Below are 13,222 nucleotides of genomic sequence, written 5' to 3'. Positions count from 1 at the left end.
CATTTGCCCTTTTTACCACCTTTGACCATCTCAACCAAGAGGTCGGCGGTAGATTCCAAGTTCAATCTGTGGGAAGTGGCAGCTGTGGCCTGAATGGTCTAGTTTTCTCTTTCATCAAGTAACAAATAAATGTCACCTTCTCCTTGGTGCTTTTTCCTGGTCCTTATTGGGAACCTCACCAGTCTCTGTGTATTCGTTACACTTTGTCCTTAAGGATAAATTTGTAGGTTTTGCAGAAAATCTTAGACCACTATTTAAAAATTCTTAGTATATATTAGAGACCATTCCCGGAACTGCTGGGAGTGTAATTCTCTTCGAGAGAAACAGCCACATCCCATGTATTATCAGAGTAGATTTAATGATCACCCATTTCTATTTTGTTCACATTTTTGTTTCCACATTTTTAGCTTTTGGGAGCATTCTTTGATATATTTGATTTTTTTTCTCTCCATTTTAAAGACCTCTCTGCTTTTAAGACTCTATTTGTTTGCTTTTAGCTAGTAATTTCTTCGTCTAATCCAAATATTTGTTTATTTAAATATATCTCCTGGTTTTCAATTCCTCCTGACTTTCCAACATTTTATGATAAATGCCTTACTAAATACCAAATGTTTGTCTTTTATTCACCTACTGTGAACACTTAGAACACTTAATTTCCAGGTGACTGCCACCTGGAAACTGCACAGTGTTGAAAATTTCAAATCCATCTGCAATAAGAAGCACAAAGCATTTTCAAAGGCTTCCATTAACCTCCTTATACTATAGACCTCCAAAAATATCAATTAGAATTTATTAGCGAATATTGTAGAGAGAATATGTATTTTAAATATTCAGTAGTAGTAATTCAATTACATTTTATATTTTGAATGTATATTGTCAGTTCACTAAAATATTTATTGTGTAGCAAGTTAACAACCTAAGTAACATTGTGTTAAACCATTATGTCGTGAAGTCTGTAGGTTGGGGCCCCATACTTTTCTGAGATAAGTAATTCATTCCATGTCTTAAATCAATTGTAGGATATTAAAGTTTTTGAAAATACACATTATTATACATTTCTCTGAATATAGTGAAGTAATTTGATAGTACACATTGTTGCTGGGAGGGCATTTATATTAAAATAGTTTTGTTAGAAAAGACAAACACGTAGGATATTACTTTCATTGGATTTTCAATAAAGTGCAAAAAAATCTATATGCCCTTTTGGGCTGAATTCTGTCCTGATACATACAATGAAGCCCCAACTCCATGCCCGAGAATGTGACTGTATGTGGGACAGGGCTTTTAGAGGCGATTAAGTTAAAATGAATCCGTCAGGGCGGCCCCTGATCCAACCTGACTAGTCATCTTACAAGAGGAGAACTGGCCTCAACAGAGAGGCACCCAAGATGCGCCCGCACACACGCGCTAGGCCACACGAGAACACAGCGAGAAGGTGGCCGCCTGCAAACCCAAGAGAGGCTTCAGACCAGACCGACCTCCTGACACCTTATGCTGGAGTCTAGCACTTTGAGGAAATAGATGTTGGTTATTGAAGCCACTCAGTGGCGTATTTTGTGACGGTAGCCATAGCAAACTAATACGCTCACTTTTCTGGTTTAGAAATGTTTGGCTACAGAATAGAGTAGCCTGCCTGAATGATTTTTTTATTTCATCAGATCAGTCGAAGAAACAGTCATGGACCTGCTGTGCAGATCGTTCCCTTCGCTAGTAATCAACTAGGGAATGTCAGAGGTTCTTGTACAAACCATGGATTATCACAAGATTTTAAATAATTACAAGTCTGTCTCAATTCCTTTTTTAAAATAGACGTGACACATGAATTAGTACACATAGAAAGAAACATTGAGGTATTTTTAATACATATATTTATGAATACTTACATTTACTTTCAGGATTAGAGCTATGGCATCTCCTAGATTTTATTTTAGAATGCATTCATTTATACTGAATTGTACTTGAGTCTTTTTTTTTTTTTGCCTTTTACTGACCACATCCCAATGTATACTTTTTTGCCATATCTCCCTGTTTTGCTAATGTAATAGTTGTAATTTTATTATAATAGTTTGCTAATATAATATTTGTAATTTTATTATAAGCAAGTAGCTGATAAAGGCTAGTTACACTGAATCGTCTTTTGACACTTTCCAAAAGAGGAGAAATGGATAAATGGTTTTACTTATATAATTTTCACCCTTTATTCTATGGAAATGGTATAAGCATTTGGTGTTTCCTAGCTGGTGGCACTGGTTTTACAGGTTGGTGGTAGAGTAACAAGCTGTGTCTATAAAGCTAGTCTATGACTTCTGGGTCGTTGGCCTCAATGATCTAATTTGACAGTCTGCAGCCATCTAATAACTATACTTAGGAACCATAATTTTAATATTATTACAAGTCAAATATAGAGAAGCTAAACTCCTGAAAATTGCAATTCACACATATTTTTGCATATACTTACTAAAAGGGAAATACCTCTAAAATTAATACTTGCATGGTGTACTGGTTGGGATCCACAAGGCCCAAGTTGTCTGATGAACAGCATTTTGTTTTAAATTCTGCCTGCTTATTTTCAGGGATTATCTATGAAAAGTTGCCATCAGAAATTTAAATTGGAGACTTTCATGCAGTATTGTATAGTGCAAATATAAACTGTTTTGGAAGGCAGCAGATAGGAATTTAGAAAGAAATTGCCAAAATGTCTGTAAGGGTAAAGGACTCCGTGGACTGACAGTGAAGAGCATCGGGCATGGAGAAACCACTCACAGCTAAAGATTGTTTTTTAAGATACTGAGCTAGGAACATTTCCTGAGTTGGCCGGTGCTTGGGCTGATAGATGATGATGAAGAAGAAAACTACATCAGGAAGCCCTCTATATCTCTTTGGAGGTTAGCAGATGGAAAGTGGCATCAGTACAGCATTAATCTTTTCGAGAAACTAACAGTTTACAGTGTTTTCAGATTTTTGGCCAGCTACAGATTTGAAATAGCTACTCGAACAGTTATATGAGTGTCACCTATGAGCCATAGCTAACATCAAATAGCAGGGCAGGGTCAACAGTGACGACCAAGGTCTTGGGGCTCTCTCACACTGCTGGCTGTAAAGTTATATTTACTGCCCCTCAGTTTGCAACCTGAGGTGGAAATTTCAAACAAGGTAGATGAAAAAAATTTCAGAATGAAAGCATCCTGAAAGACAGCTTGACAAAGCAAATGTGTATACCATCAAGAAATCTAAGTGTGGATGGGAAAATTTAGGCAATAGGCTGAATCTCATTGTGCACGAGGCTGACATAGGACCAATGGGGAGGCGGGGAATTGATCAGATACAGCAGGTAAAATTGCCCGCAGTGTTTGTGCAGCTTATAACATGTTGAATTAGTAATTATATTAGTTTTGTGAGACTGCCATAACTAATTACCACACACTGGGGTGCTTTAAATGAGAAAATTTTCAACTACCTGTTGAGGAATACAGAAGTCTGAAATGAAGATATCAGTAGAATTGGTGCTTTCCGCAGGTTTTCAGGGGGAAACCGTCCAGTGCCTCTCTCTGAGCTTCTAGTGGCTGCCCGCAGTCCTTGGCGTTTTTCTGCCCCATCTCCTACTGCCTTCTTTGTGTCACTGTGCCCTCCCCGCCCCTCATAAGGACACAGCAGTCTTTTCCTTCAGGGCACACCCTAAATCCATGAAGATTTCTCAAGATCCTTAACAGATTCCCTCTACAAAGATCCTGTTTCCAGATAAGTTCTGAGCTGCTGTGTAGACATGGATTGGGGTGGGGGGGGCACTATTCAACTCAGTCCCCTCTTGTCATCAGTCCCATGACTGATGGAGGCAGCATTATCATCTTTGAGTATTAGGAAACAGCTAAGGGAAATTACGCTGATAGGTAGATGTGGAAAGCATTTATCATTAAGTCGTGAAACATTTTGGTGTTTAACAGTTGAGTTTATGGAGCGTCCTTTTCTTAAGTCATATGCAAATACTAAAGCAGTTAAAACCTTCATATGCCTTAAATTCATAATATGCCTCTGAATTGAGGAATTTTTGTTGACAGGTAGTGACAATGACAGTAACTCCAATAAATGATTTCAGTGGGCAAAATAAAAACGTGATCCCAGTTAGATGGTATAGGCCTTGCGTGGTGGGGGAGGCTTTTATTACTCTGCAGCTGGACAGTTGGGCTCAAACCCCAGATCCTCCTGTTGATAAAGGCATAGCCTTGGTGAGCGACCTCTTTATTCTCTCTGGGGCTTAGTTTGCTTGTTTTTTGGTTTTGCTCCTTTTTTTTTTCTTTTTGACCTATGTAATGAGGATTGTATAATTGTGCAAAGTCAGAGGTTTGTAATGAGGATTAAATAAGTTAATATGTGTAAATATTCATAAAGTTTGAATAGCGCCTAGTAAGCACCACATAAATATTCTCTGTATTTGTTGTAGTTGTTGTTGCTATTATTTTTCAATGATTATTTCTTGTTGACATAGATCTGCCTGTGGTGTCAGTAATGGTGCAGGTAAACATGAGTCTCTGTGAATAGTGTAGTGTAGACTTTTAATATATATTCTCACAGGATAAGACACCAACTGTGTCTTACCTGACACTTACGCAAGCTTTAGAATGTAAGGCCAAGAACTTTATAGATTTATGTTACTGAGAAATTCTTACACTTTTCTAAAAATTAGAGAATAATATCCATATAGGAAATTACACAAATCATAAATGTTCAGCTCAGTGTGTTTTCATCAACTGGACATACAAGCATAGGGAGTAGAATTTGAAAAATGTGTTCTATTTTCCCTCCTGTGCTTTGGCCTGACACTCTATTTTGATAAGATTTGAACTTTGATAAGATTTCTTTGTGGAAACCCTGTAGAAAAAGGGTTTGTATTACTAAGTAACCTTTAAAAAGAACTAGTCTCCCAGTAATTCTTCAACAACTTGGAGATTAATTGTTTTTTACGGAAGTGTTTACATGTTATTTAAAAAACAATTTTATCAGCCCTGAGTTAGTAAGGAGTGCCCTGTGAAAATATGAACTAACACTTAAGATAAGTGATGTAAGTGACAGAGATGTCCAATAAGATGTTTACTTACCTTAGAAAAAACTAAAGGGAATGTTCACTCCTCTGGAAGAGGTCACCTTTAAGGGTGGGTTTCACACTGCTCCGTAGGGAGTCCCTTTATTATGTCCATGTGTCTGTCCCTGTGGTGGCAGCTTCTCAGCAGCTGTTTGTCAAGCCAGTTCTTTAAGGAAAAAAGTACTAGTGCTTATTAATAGCTTTTATTTATTTTGACACTACAAGGAAAGAACTGTTCTCCCAAAATTTATTGCATTCTCACTGCATAGTAGACATTGCCCTGGGTACTGGAATAAGCAAGCATGAGACTTGACTTTGAGTGACAGGAAAAAAAATAACAGCGTCTTAAATAAGATTTACTCATTCACTATTTCATGAGTTGTTATGTAATGCCTCTTCCATCCCAGGCCCCATATGGGGTCCTGGGTACAGTACATGATCACAAAGAAAATTCTCAGCTCTCTGGAAGTTTACATGTAGTTGGTGGATGCAGAGCATACACCAAAGAAAGCAGTCAGTGTGTATTATGTCAGATAGTTGGCTTTGGAAGTCCAGGGCAGAGTGGTTTGGAATTTATGTTGAGTGGTCAGAGAGGCCTTGTAGAGGAGGTGGCCTTTGTGCAAAACTTGAAGAAGGTGCGAGGACGCAGGGCCTTTTGAGTATTGGAGAGAAGCAGTCTAGGCAGAGGAAAGAACAAGTGTGTGGGCCCCAAGATACGGAACTGGGTCGGAACCGAGGGAGGAAGGCGGAGTGTTAGGAGATGGGTCAGAAAGGTGACTGATCCTGTAGGACATTACTGGCCATCGTAAGGATTTGCCTTCACTGTGAGATGGGGAGCCGTTGGAAGGGTTTTGGGCAGAGTGATATCTGACTCTCATTCCCATAGGATGTTTTCACTGTTGTGTTGGAGGAAAAAGGTAAAGGACCAATAGCAGAAGGGCAGAGCCATTTGGATGGTTTTAATAATAATAATGCAGGGGAGAGAAAAATGTTGGCTTAGGCCAGGAGGAGGTAGCAAGTGCGGTCGGTGGGAAGGGTTTGGACAGTGAATCTACATGGAAGGTAGAACCAACAGGATTTCCAGTGATTGGGCCATCACTGGAAATATGGAATCGCCATATTGTGTGTGGAATATGACAGAAAGAGAGGAATCACCACTGACTGAGATGATGTGGGAGTAGACTCAAGGAGGAAGGTGAGCAGTTCCATTTTGAAAATGTGAGTTGCCAATGTCTATTTAAACATCAAGGAAAGATGTCCGATGGACAGTTGGAGTTCAGGGGAAAGAGCTAGCCAGGAGGAAAAATTTGGAATTTTTTAGGTCCAGAGATGGACAGGCCAGGACTTGTTAGACAACATGGTCTCCAGTCGCCGTATAATAGAACTCATCTCATAATTTGCAAGTCAGTCAATCTGTCCTTCATACTTACAGTGGAGCACATTTAAAGCAACAACACCTCCCTCCCGTATACATGCAGACAGAACTGCTATCCTGAGAGAACATCTTGACACTGTCACAAACAACTCTGTTATGGACCACTTTTGTCTGACATTTGTCATGTTCTTCAACATCTTATTTATAGAAAGGGATTCTCAAATTATTACATGTAAAACATGATTTGCTATGAGACACGCTTCTCCCACTAATATTGTTTTCTAAAAAGCTATTTGGCCTTTAAATCCTCTTCATAGTTGAGGAATAAGGCTGCTTATGTCTCCCTGGTGAGAGTGAAATGGGACAACAGAACTGACTGGCACCTTCACTGGCAGTGCCCGTGGTTTCCTCTGCTTGCCCTCTCCCTGTCCGCGTTCCAGGTTCCACAGCAGATGTAGGCCATTCTCTTGCGGTGTGACATTAGCAGCCACAGCAAAACCCTCACTGCAGAGAGCACAGCAAATGAACGGGGGGATGCACATTATGCTGTATTTGTGTTATGGGTTCCATCAGTAATCAGAACTCAGGGAGGAAAGGAAAGCTGAGTAGAGGAAGGTAGGGCTCTTGGTGAGGATAACTGGCTTTTGTTTCTTTCAACTTATATTTTCTTGGTATGAACTAAGCTGCAATTTATTTTGAGTTTGTGCTTCTTTACCATCTTGTTTCAATTTCATACATTTTCAAAATAGTAATGTGTTTTATAATGGTATTCTAGAACTTAGATTTTGTTATAGACCTACTTAGTAGTAGGGATTTTTTAATACTACAGAAGTTTTGTGCGTAACTTGCATTTATGAAATATTCTTACAGTTTTATAAAATACTTTTATTATTACAATCTTCTAGGAAAAAGTGTTTTGTTGGGAGCCTGAAATGTTCTAGTCTCTAGTTTCCTTCACTANATAGTAATGTGTTTTATAATGGTATTCTAGAACTTAGATTTTGTTATAGACCTACTTAGTAGTAGGGATTTTTTAATACTACAGAAGTTTTGTGCATAACTTGCATTTATGAAATATTCTTACAGTTTTATAAAATACTTTTATTATTACAATCTTCTAGGAAAAAGTGTTTTGTTGGGAGCCTGAAATGTTCTAGTCTCTAGTTTCCTTCACTAAATAATTGTGTCAGTTTGAGTGTCGGAAGTTTAATTTAGGTTGAATGTTTAAATTGTTTTATGGTAATAAGTTATTGTTTAAGCATTCTTTAAAGAAATTAGTATCGGTGGAATATATTATGAAACTTAAGGGTGTCATTCTTTGTAAGCTTGTTATAAAATAATCAACAATTTCAGGATATATTCAAAGAAGATTATTATTTCATTACAAAGATTACTTAAATATGTGTGGTGACCGCTATTCACCTTTCTAATGTGATAAACCAAAGAAGCCATCATATTGCAGAAAGCCTATATCCATGATTGCATTAAACTTAATATTTATAGTTATGATTTTGTTCAAAGCTTCTTTAACACATCTAGACTACCAGTATTATATAATGATGAGGAATCTGTGTCTTAGATTTTAAGATTTTCGATATTTAATATGTTGTATTTCTCTATTTGTTTTTACTGCTTTTACCTCAAAAGGTAAAAGTTAAATCCAAAATTCATTGCTTCAACAAACGTTGAGTGTCTGTACTATGTTATATAATTGAAAATACACAGATTACTAAAATATGGCATTTTCCCTTAAGGAAATCCCAGTCATTTGGGAGAGGAAGACACATGAAAAAATAAAAAGAATAGAGCACAGTAATTGCAAAGATGGGTAGTGAGGGCAGCTTACCAGGTATGACGGGTAGTGGGGGTAGCTTACCCGGGGGCTGGCTGGAGTTTTTAACTCATATTATCAAGTATGAATAGGATGAATTGGGTGGAGGAGGCAAGGGAAATGGACATTATTCCCAGAGTCAGGCGCAGAGTGGGTGAAGAGAGATGAGGTAGGGAAAGGACAAGCAGGATGTTGTTTTAGAGGGAAACATTGCTGAATAAGTAATAGAGCCAAGCCAGATGGGAGTGGAGCTAAGGGGTTTGTCGTAGAAGCAGTTTACTGGCTGGTTTTAAGCAGGGAGGGGACATCTTTACATTAATATTTGTCAAGAAACCCCCATGCACAGTGAGAAGAAGGCCCTGGAGAAAAACAGTAGGAGACCACTCGATGTGTGACGTGACAGAGGCACCATGTCTGTCTGGGTGTTAACTGAGTGAAATGCAAGAATTGCCTCAAAAGAATCTAATCAGCTTTGTTTGATGATGGCTATGTTCTGTTGCTTCTAAATGATGAAAAGGAATAGGAAAATAAGATTAACTTCTTGGTCAAGAAATGTGACTAAGTTAAAAGATAAAATTCATTCACAGGTCACATGGGGGTATACCAGCAAATTATCACTTATTTGAGAGTGTGCAATTTAAAACTCTCTGCTGTAGTTCGGATTTCTAATATTAAAAAAAATACTGTCACTGACCTCAAAGAGCTTGACACATATGAAGAGTGTGGCTAAAATTATGTTTGAAGATGTATAAAGGAACTCGTATCAATTCCCAGTCAGGGCACATGCCTGGGTTGCAGGCCAGGTCCCCAGTAACTGGTGCGTGAGAGGAAACCAGACCTCGATGTGCCTTTCCTTCTACTTCTTCTCCCTTCCTTCCTCCCTCGAAAAATAAACAAATAAATAATTTTAAAAGGAATAACGTTAAGGAAATTCTTAAATGCTCCTTAGTTTTACCTATCAGAAGACCCCAAACGTTAGATTGTTTTATTAACCTAGAATATCTACATGCCCTTCTTTCTTCCAGGTGTGCTTTGGTCTTTATTTACAAACCAACAGTGGAAAGTTGGTCAGTTGCGCAGAAGTCCTCTGAACGACAATGTACAAGTATTGTATTGGGAGACTGCTGATGAAGCATGAGCTATGGCCTGCCAGGGTTTCCCTCCGTAGAGCAGCCGCAGAGCCATTGTTTAAGGAGGGCCACGTTTTATGCTGTTGACCTTAAAAGTCTGAATACACTGCAGTCATCCCCAATATTTTACTGTTGAAATGAGCAGCTTTTCTTTTTAGCCTGACTTCTAAAACACTGTTCCAGGGTGATGGTGATAATGATCATTTACGTTTTCTTTGATTCTGTTACCTACTTGTATTTCAGTTGTTAAGCTCTTCATTTTTTTTTTACTAAGAATAAGGCTAAGACTACATAGTGCACTCTATTTTTTAAAAATTCTTCATTCTGTGTCACAACCTATGTTAAAAATATCAATATATATTGACTTTATTTATGTATTTATTTTTAATAATTCTTATTCAAGTATAGTTTTCTGTTTTATACTGACATTTTATGAGAGATCTGTGAGGTAAAAATATGAGGTAGGATTCTACCCATTCCACTGATGTGGAAACTGAGCCATTGAGAAATTGCTTCAAATCACAATGATATGATGTGGTTACTGATCCACTGGCTACCAAGGAGTTGGAAAAGTTAAAAGGATCACCTAAGAAACCTTTCTTCTGAACCTTATGCCCTTCTTCTCTCGTTCTACTGAGAAGCTCTTATTCACTGGGATGGCTCAGTGTTCAGTTACAAGCAGCTGGCCTCCTCTCAACACAGCCCACACTGTTTGCTCTGAGGATGACAACTCATTAATCAAAAATGTACTACACTTCTACCTCCTCACAGATACTGGAGTTCTGTCCTCCTCTGACCCGACACACACTTCTGTATCCATGAGATATAGTAAAAAATATATACTTGGTCTTTTTCTTGATTTCTGGCATAGAGTTCCTAAAACCCAGATGTCCCCACGCCCCCTCCCTTTCAATACTTTCCACAGTTTGCTAGGATGATTCAACAGAACTCAGGAAAGCGCTATACTCCCTATTAGTGTAAAGAATACAACTCAGGAGTAGCCAATTGAATACATGCACAGGGAAAGGAATGGTGTGTTACCACATTATATTTAAGTGTTCATTTAAAGAATATAGTAGCATATTTATTTGTTATCCAGCCAGGATGCTTTGGGGTTTCTTAAGTAATAGTGCGTTTTGTGTTGCAGTGAGATGATTCCCCTGCAGATGGTAGGCAGGGGGACTCTAGAGGTTTCAGAATGGGGGGCTGGTTGCCAGAGCAACCATGTGTTTAGAAGGTTAGAATCATCAGTCTACTCTCTGATTTCCAGGAAGGTAAGAGGGGCTGGAGGTTAAGTTTTATGACTAATGGCCAATGGTTTAATTAATCATGCCTGTGTAATCAAGCTTTCCTAAGAACTCTGAAACAGTCAGACTGAGGGAGCTTCTTTCTGGTGAGCACATTGTGTACTGGGAGGGTGGTGCACCTGGAAAGGGCGCGAAAGCTCTATACCACCTGTCCCGTCCTCTCCATTCCTTGCCCTATGCATGTTTTCAGTTTGGCTGTTCCTGAGTTGTATTCTGAATGCTAATAGGGAGTATAGTGCTTTCCCGTGTTCTGTTGAATCATCCTAGCAAATTGTGGAAAGTATTGTAAGAGGGAGGGGACTTGGGAACATTCGTGTGAAATGTTTATGGCCAATTTGTCAGAAATATGGGTGGTCTTTGGGACTTGGGACTGTTGTGTGAAATGATGGCAGTTTCATGGGACTGCGTTCTCAAACTCGTGGGCTAACTCCAGGTAGTGTCTGAAATGAGTTGAATTGAATTGGAAGGTACTCAGTTGGTGTTGGAGAAGTGGTAGGCATTGGAGTGATGTATTTTGTGCCAGGAAAAAAGCAGTCCAGCTGTGTTCCCACCCATTGTCTGCCTTGCGCTTTTTGTTCGTGTGGGAGATTTTTATTAGGGCTTTCTCTCTATCAGTCCCAGATGTGATGTATGTGCATAATAAAATTGGATCACAGACTAAATTATAACATTTTAAGTATGTGGCTTTGTTCAGTGATGTGTTACCACATTATATTTAAGTGTTCATTAAAAAAATATAGTAGCATATTTATTTGTCATCCAGCCAGCCAGAATGCTTGGGTACATTCTCCTTGATTTGGCTATATATGGATTACTTGGCATTGCACTAGGCAAAAATACTCATATATCAAAAAAAGAGAAAACATCATTCATGAAAATTATATGTGTTCTTAAATGTTGTTACAGATAGGTAGCTAGGGGTTGTAAAAATAAAATAATGTCTGTAGTTAATAATTTCTATATGGCTGAATGGTTAAAAAATATCACCTAGAACTAAACTGCCTGAGTGCAGTTTCTGGCTTTACCACTTTGTGGTTAACGCTTACCTCACCCTCTCAAGTCTAGTTTTGTCATCTAGAGTGGGGATAATAGTATGTATCAGAGTGTCCTGGTGAAGATTAAAACAATTAATGCAGAACACCTAAGCCAGTACCTGACACACATATACATTCAGTAAATTTTAGCTGCTGCTTACTCTTCAATATGTTATTACTACTACAACCATTATAATTCTTACTGCTACTATTATTATGATACTAATGCAGTTCTTTTTTAATTTGATTCATAGCATAAAGTGGTTGTACAGCTTACAAACTCTTCCAATCCTATATTGACTTACATCACAATATATCAGGAACATGAGATTAATTGATTGAATTAACACACTAAACCCTGTTGTGATAGAAATATTTTGTATACTCCCTTGTTTGAATTATTGTCTCAATTTTAAGGGTCACAGGAAGGGGAAACATGAGTAGCAAAAAACCATGGAGAAAATATGCACCCGCATAACTTCACTGCGGCGGGAGCCAAAGGTTCAAGTACCGTCGCTCTGTAGGTGCAGCTATTGCATGTGACTCTCTGAAGAGTTCAGTCATTGGTCTCGTTAAACAGTGTCTCTGAGAATCAGCTGCTAATTGTGTTTACAACCAAATACGTTAAGGTTTTCTTAACAGCTATCGGCGTGTTAGAGTAACGAATGTTATTTTGTATGCAGGTAGTTTAAAAAACAAAAATAAAAAGAGTACATGTCCTTATACAGCATTTTTCATGCCTCCCTTCTATTCCATTCTATTGACCCAAGATTGCAAACCATAATTTTTTTCAACGCAATCCGTTTGGTTGGATAATTAAATTGCCTTCAAGGATATTTGAATTCTTACAGGTGAAACCTAACTTAACACCTCTTCCTCTGGATTAGTCTGAAGCCTGAAAATCATAGCATACCTGGAATTATGATGTGCATTTTTAATATTATTTTGTATAGTTCACAGTAGTGAGGATCAAAACAAATTGTAATTAAAATTCATGTGAACCTAAAGCAAATATCCAAGAATTTGGTTTGAGCCACTGTGTGCTTACATGTTGTTAATTCTTCTTGATGTCTTCTAAAGTTGACTATGCAAAGACATTAGGAAGTGATACCTAAACTCTGTCCTGCTGGGTGGCTAGTCTATTCTGATAGTGCCTCTGAGCCCTGCTTCACCATTTGTCCCTTCCAGTGCACTGTGAGAGCAACTTTAAGTCAAAGATGGAAAATCTTTGTTTGATAATGACCACAGATTGTGCTCCCAGTACCTGTGAAGAGAGCTTGATACCCACCTTTCCACGGGTTACTCAAGTAGTCTCTGACACCGTCATTCCCGCTGTAGACCAGCCTGGACAAGGGAGAGCCCTTCCTCCACTTTCTTCATGTGCTCACTGTTCCCTCTCAAAGAGATTGTGATATTGAAGAATGTTAAAATTGTAGGGAAACTAATTTAATGTTAGAAACATAGTCTT

The 13,222-nt window shown here is 38.3% G+C and overlaps 1 protein-coding gene across 2 annotated transcripts in view; it reads left to right on the top strand.

The window, feature by feature from the left end:
* DIAPH3 (diaphanous related formin 3) overlaps positions 1-13,222 on the top strand; it is a 475,029-nt gene that overhangs the window by 284,946 nt on the left and 176,861 nt on the right. The gene's annotated exons all lie outside the window — the stretch shown is intronic.

This window comes from Sturnira hondurensis, unplaced genomic scaffold (genome assembly GCF_014824575.4).
Source record: "Sturnira hondurensis isolate 20B ecotype Veracruz unplaced genomic scaffold, ASM1482457v3 Scaffold0024805, whole genome shotgun sequence".
Taxonomy (NCBI): Eukaryota; Metazoa; Chordata; class Mammalia; order Chiroptera; family Phyllostomidae; genus Sturnira; species Sturnira hondurensis.
The sequence above is the reverse complement of the archived record's forward strand: the minus strand, read 5'-3'. Positions and strand labels throughout refer to the sequence as shown.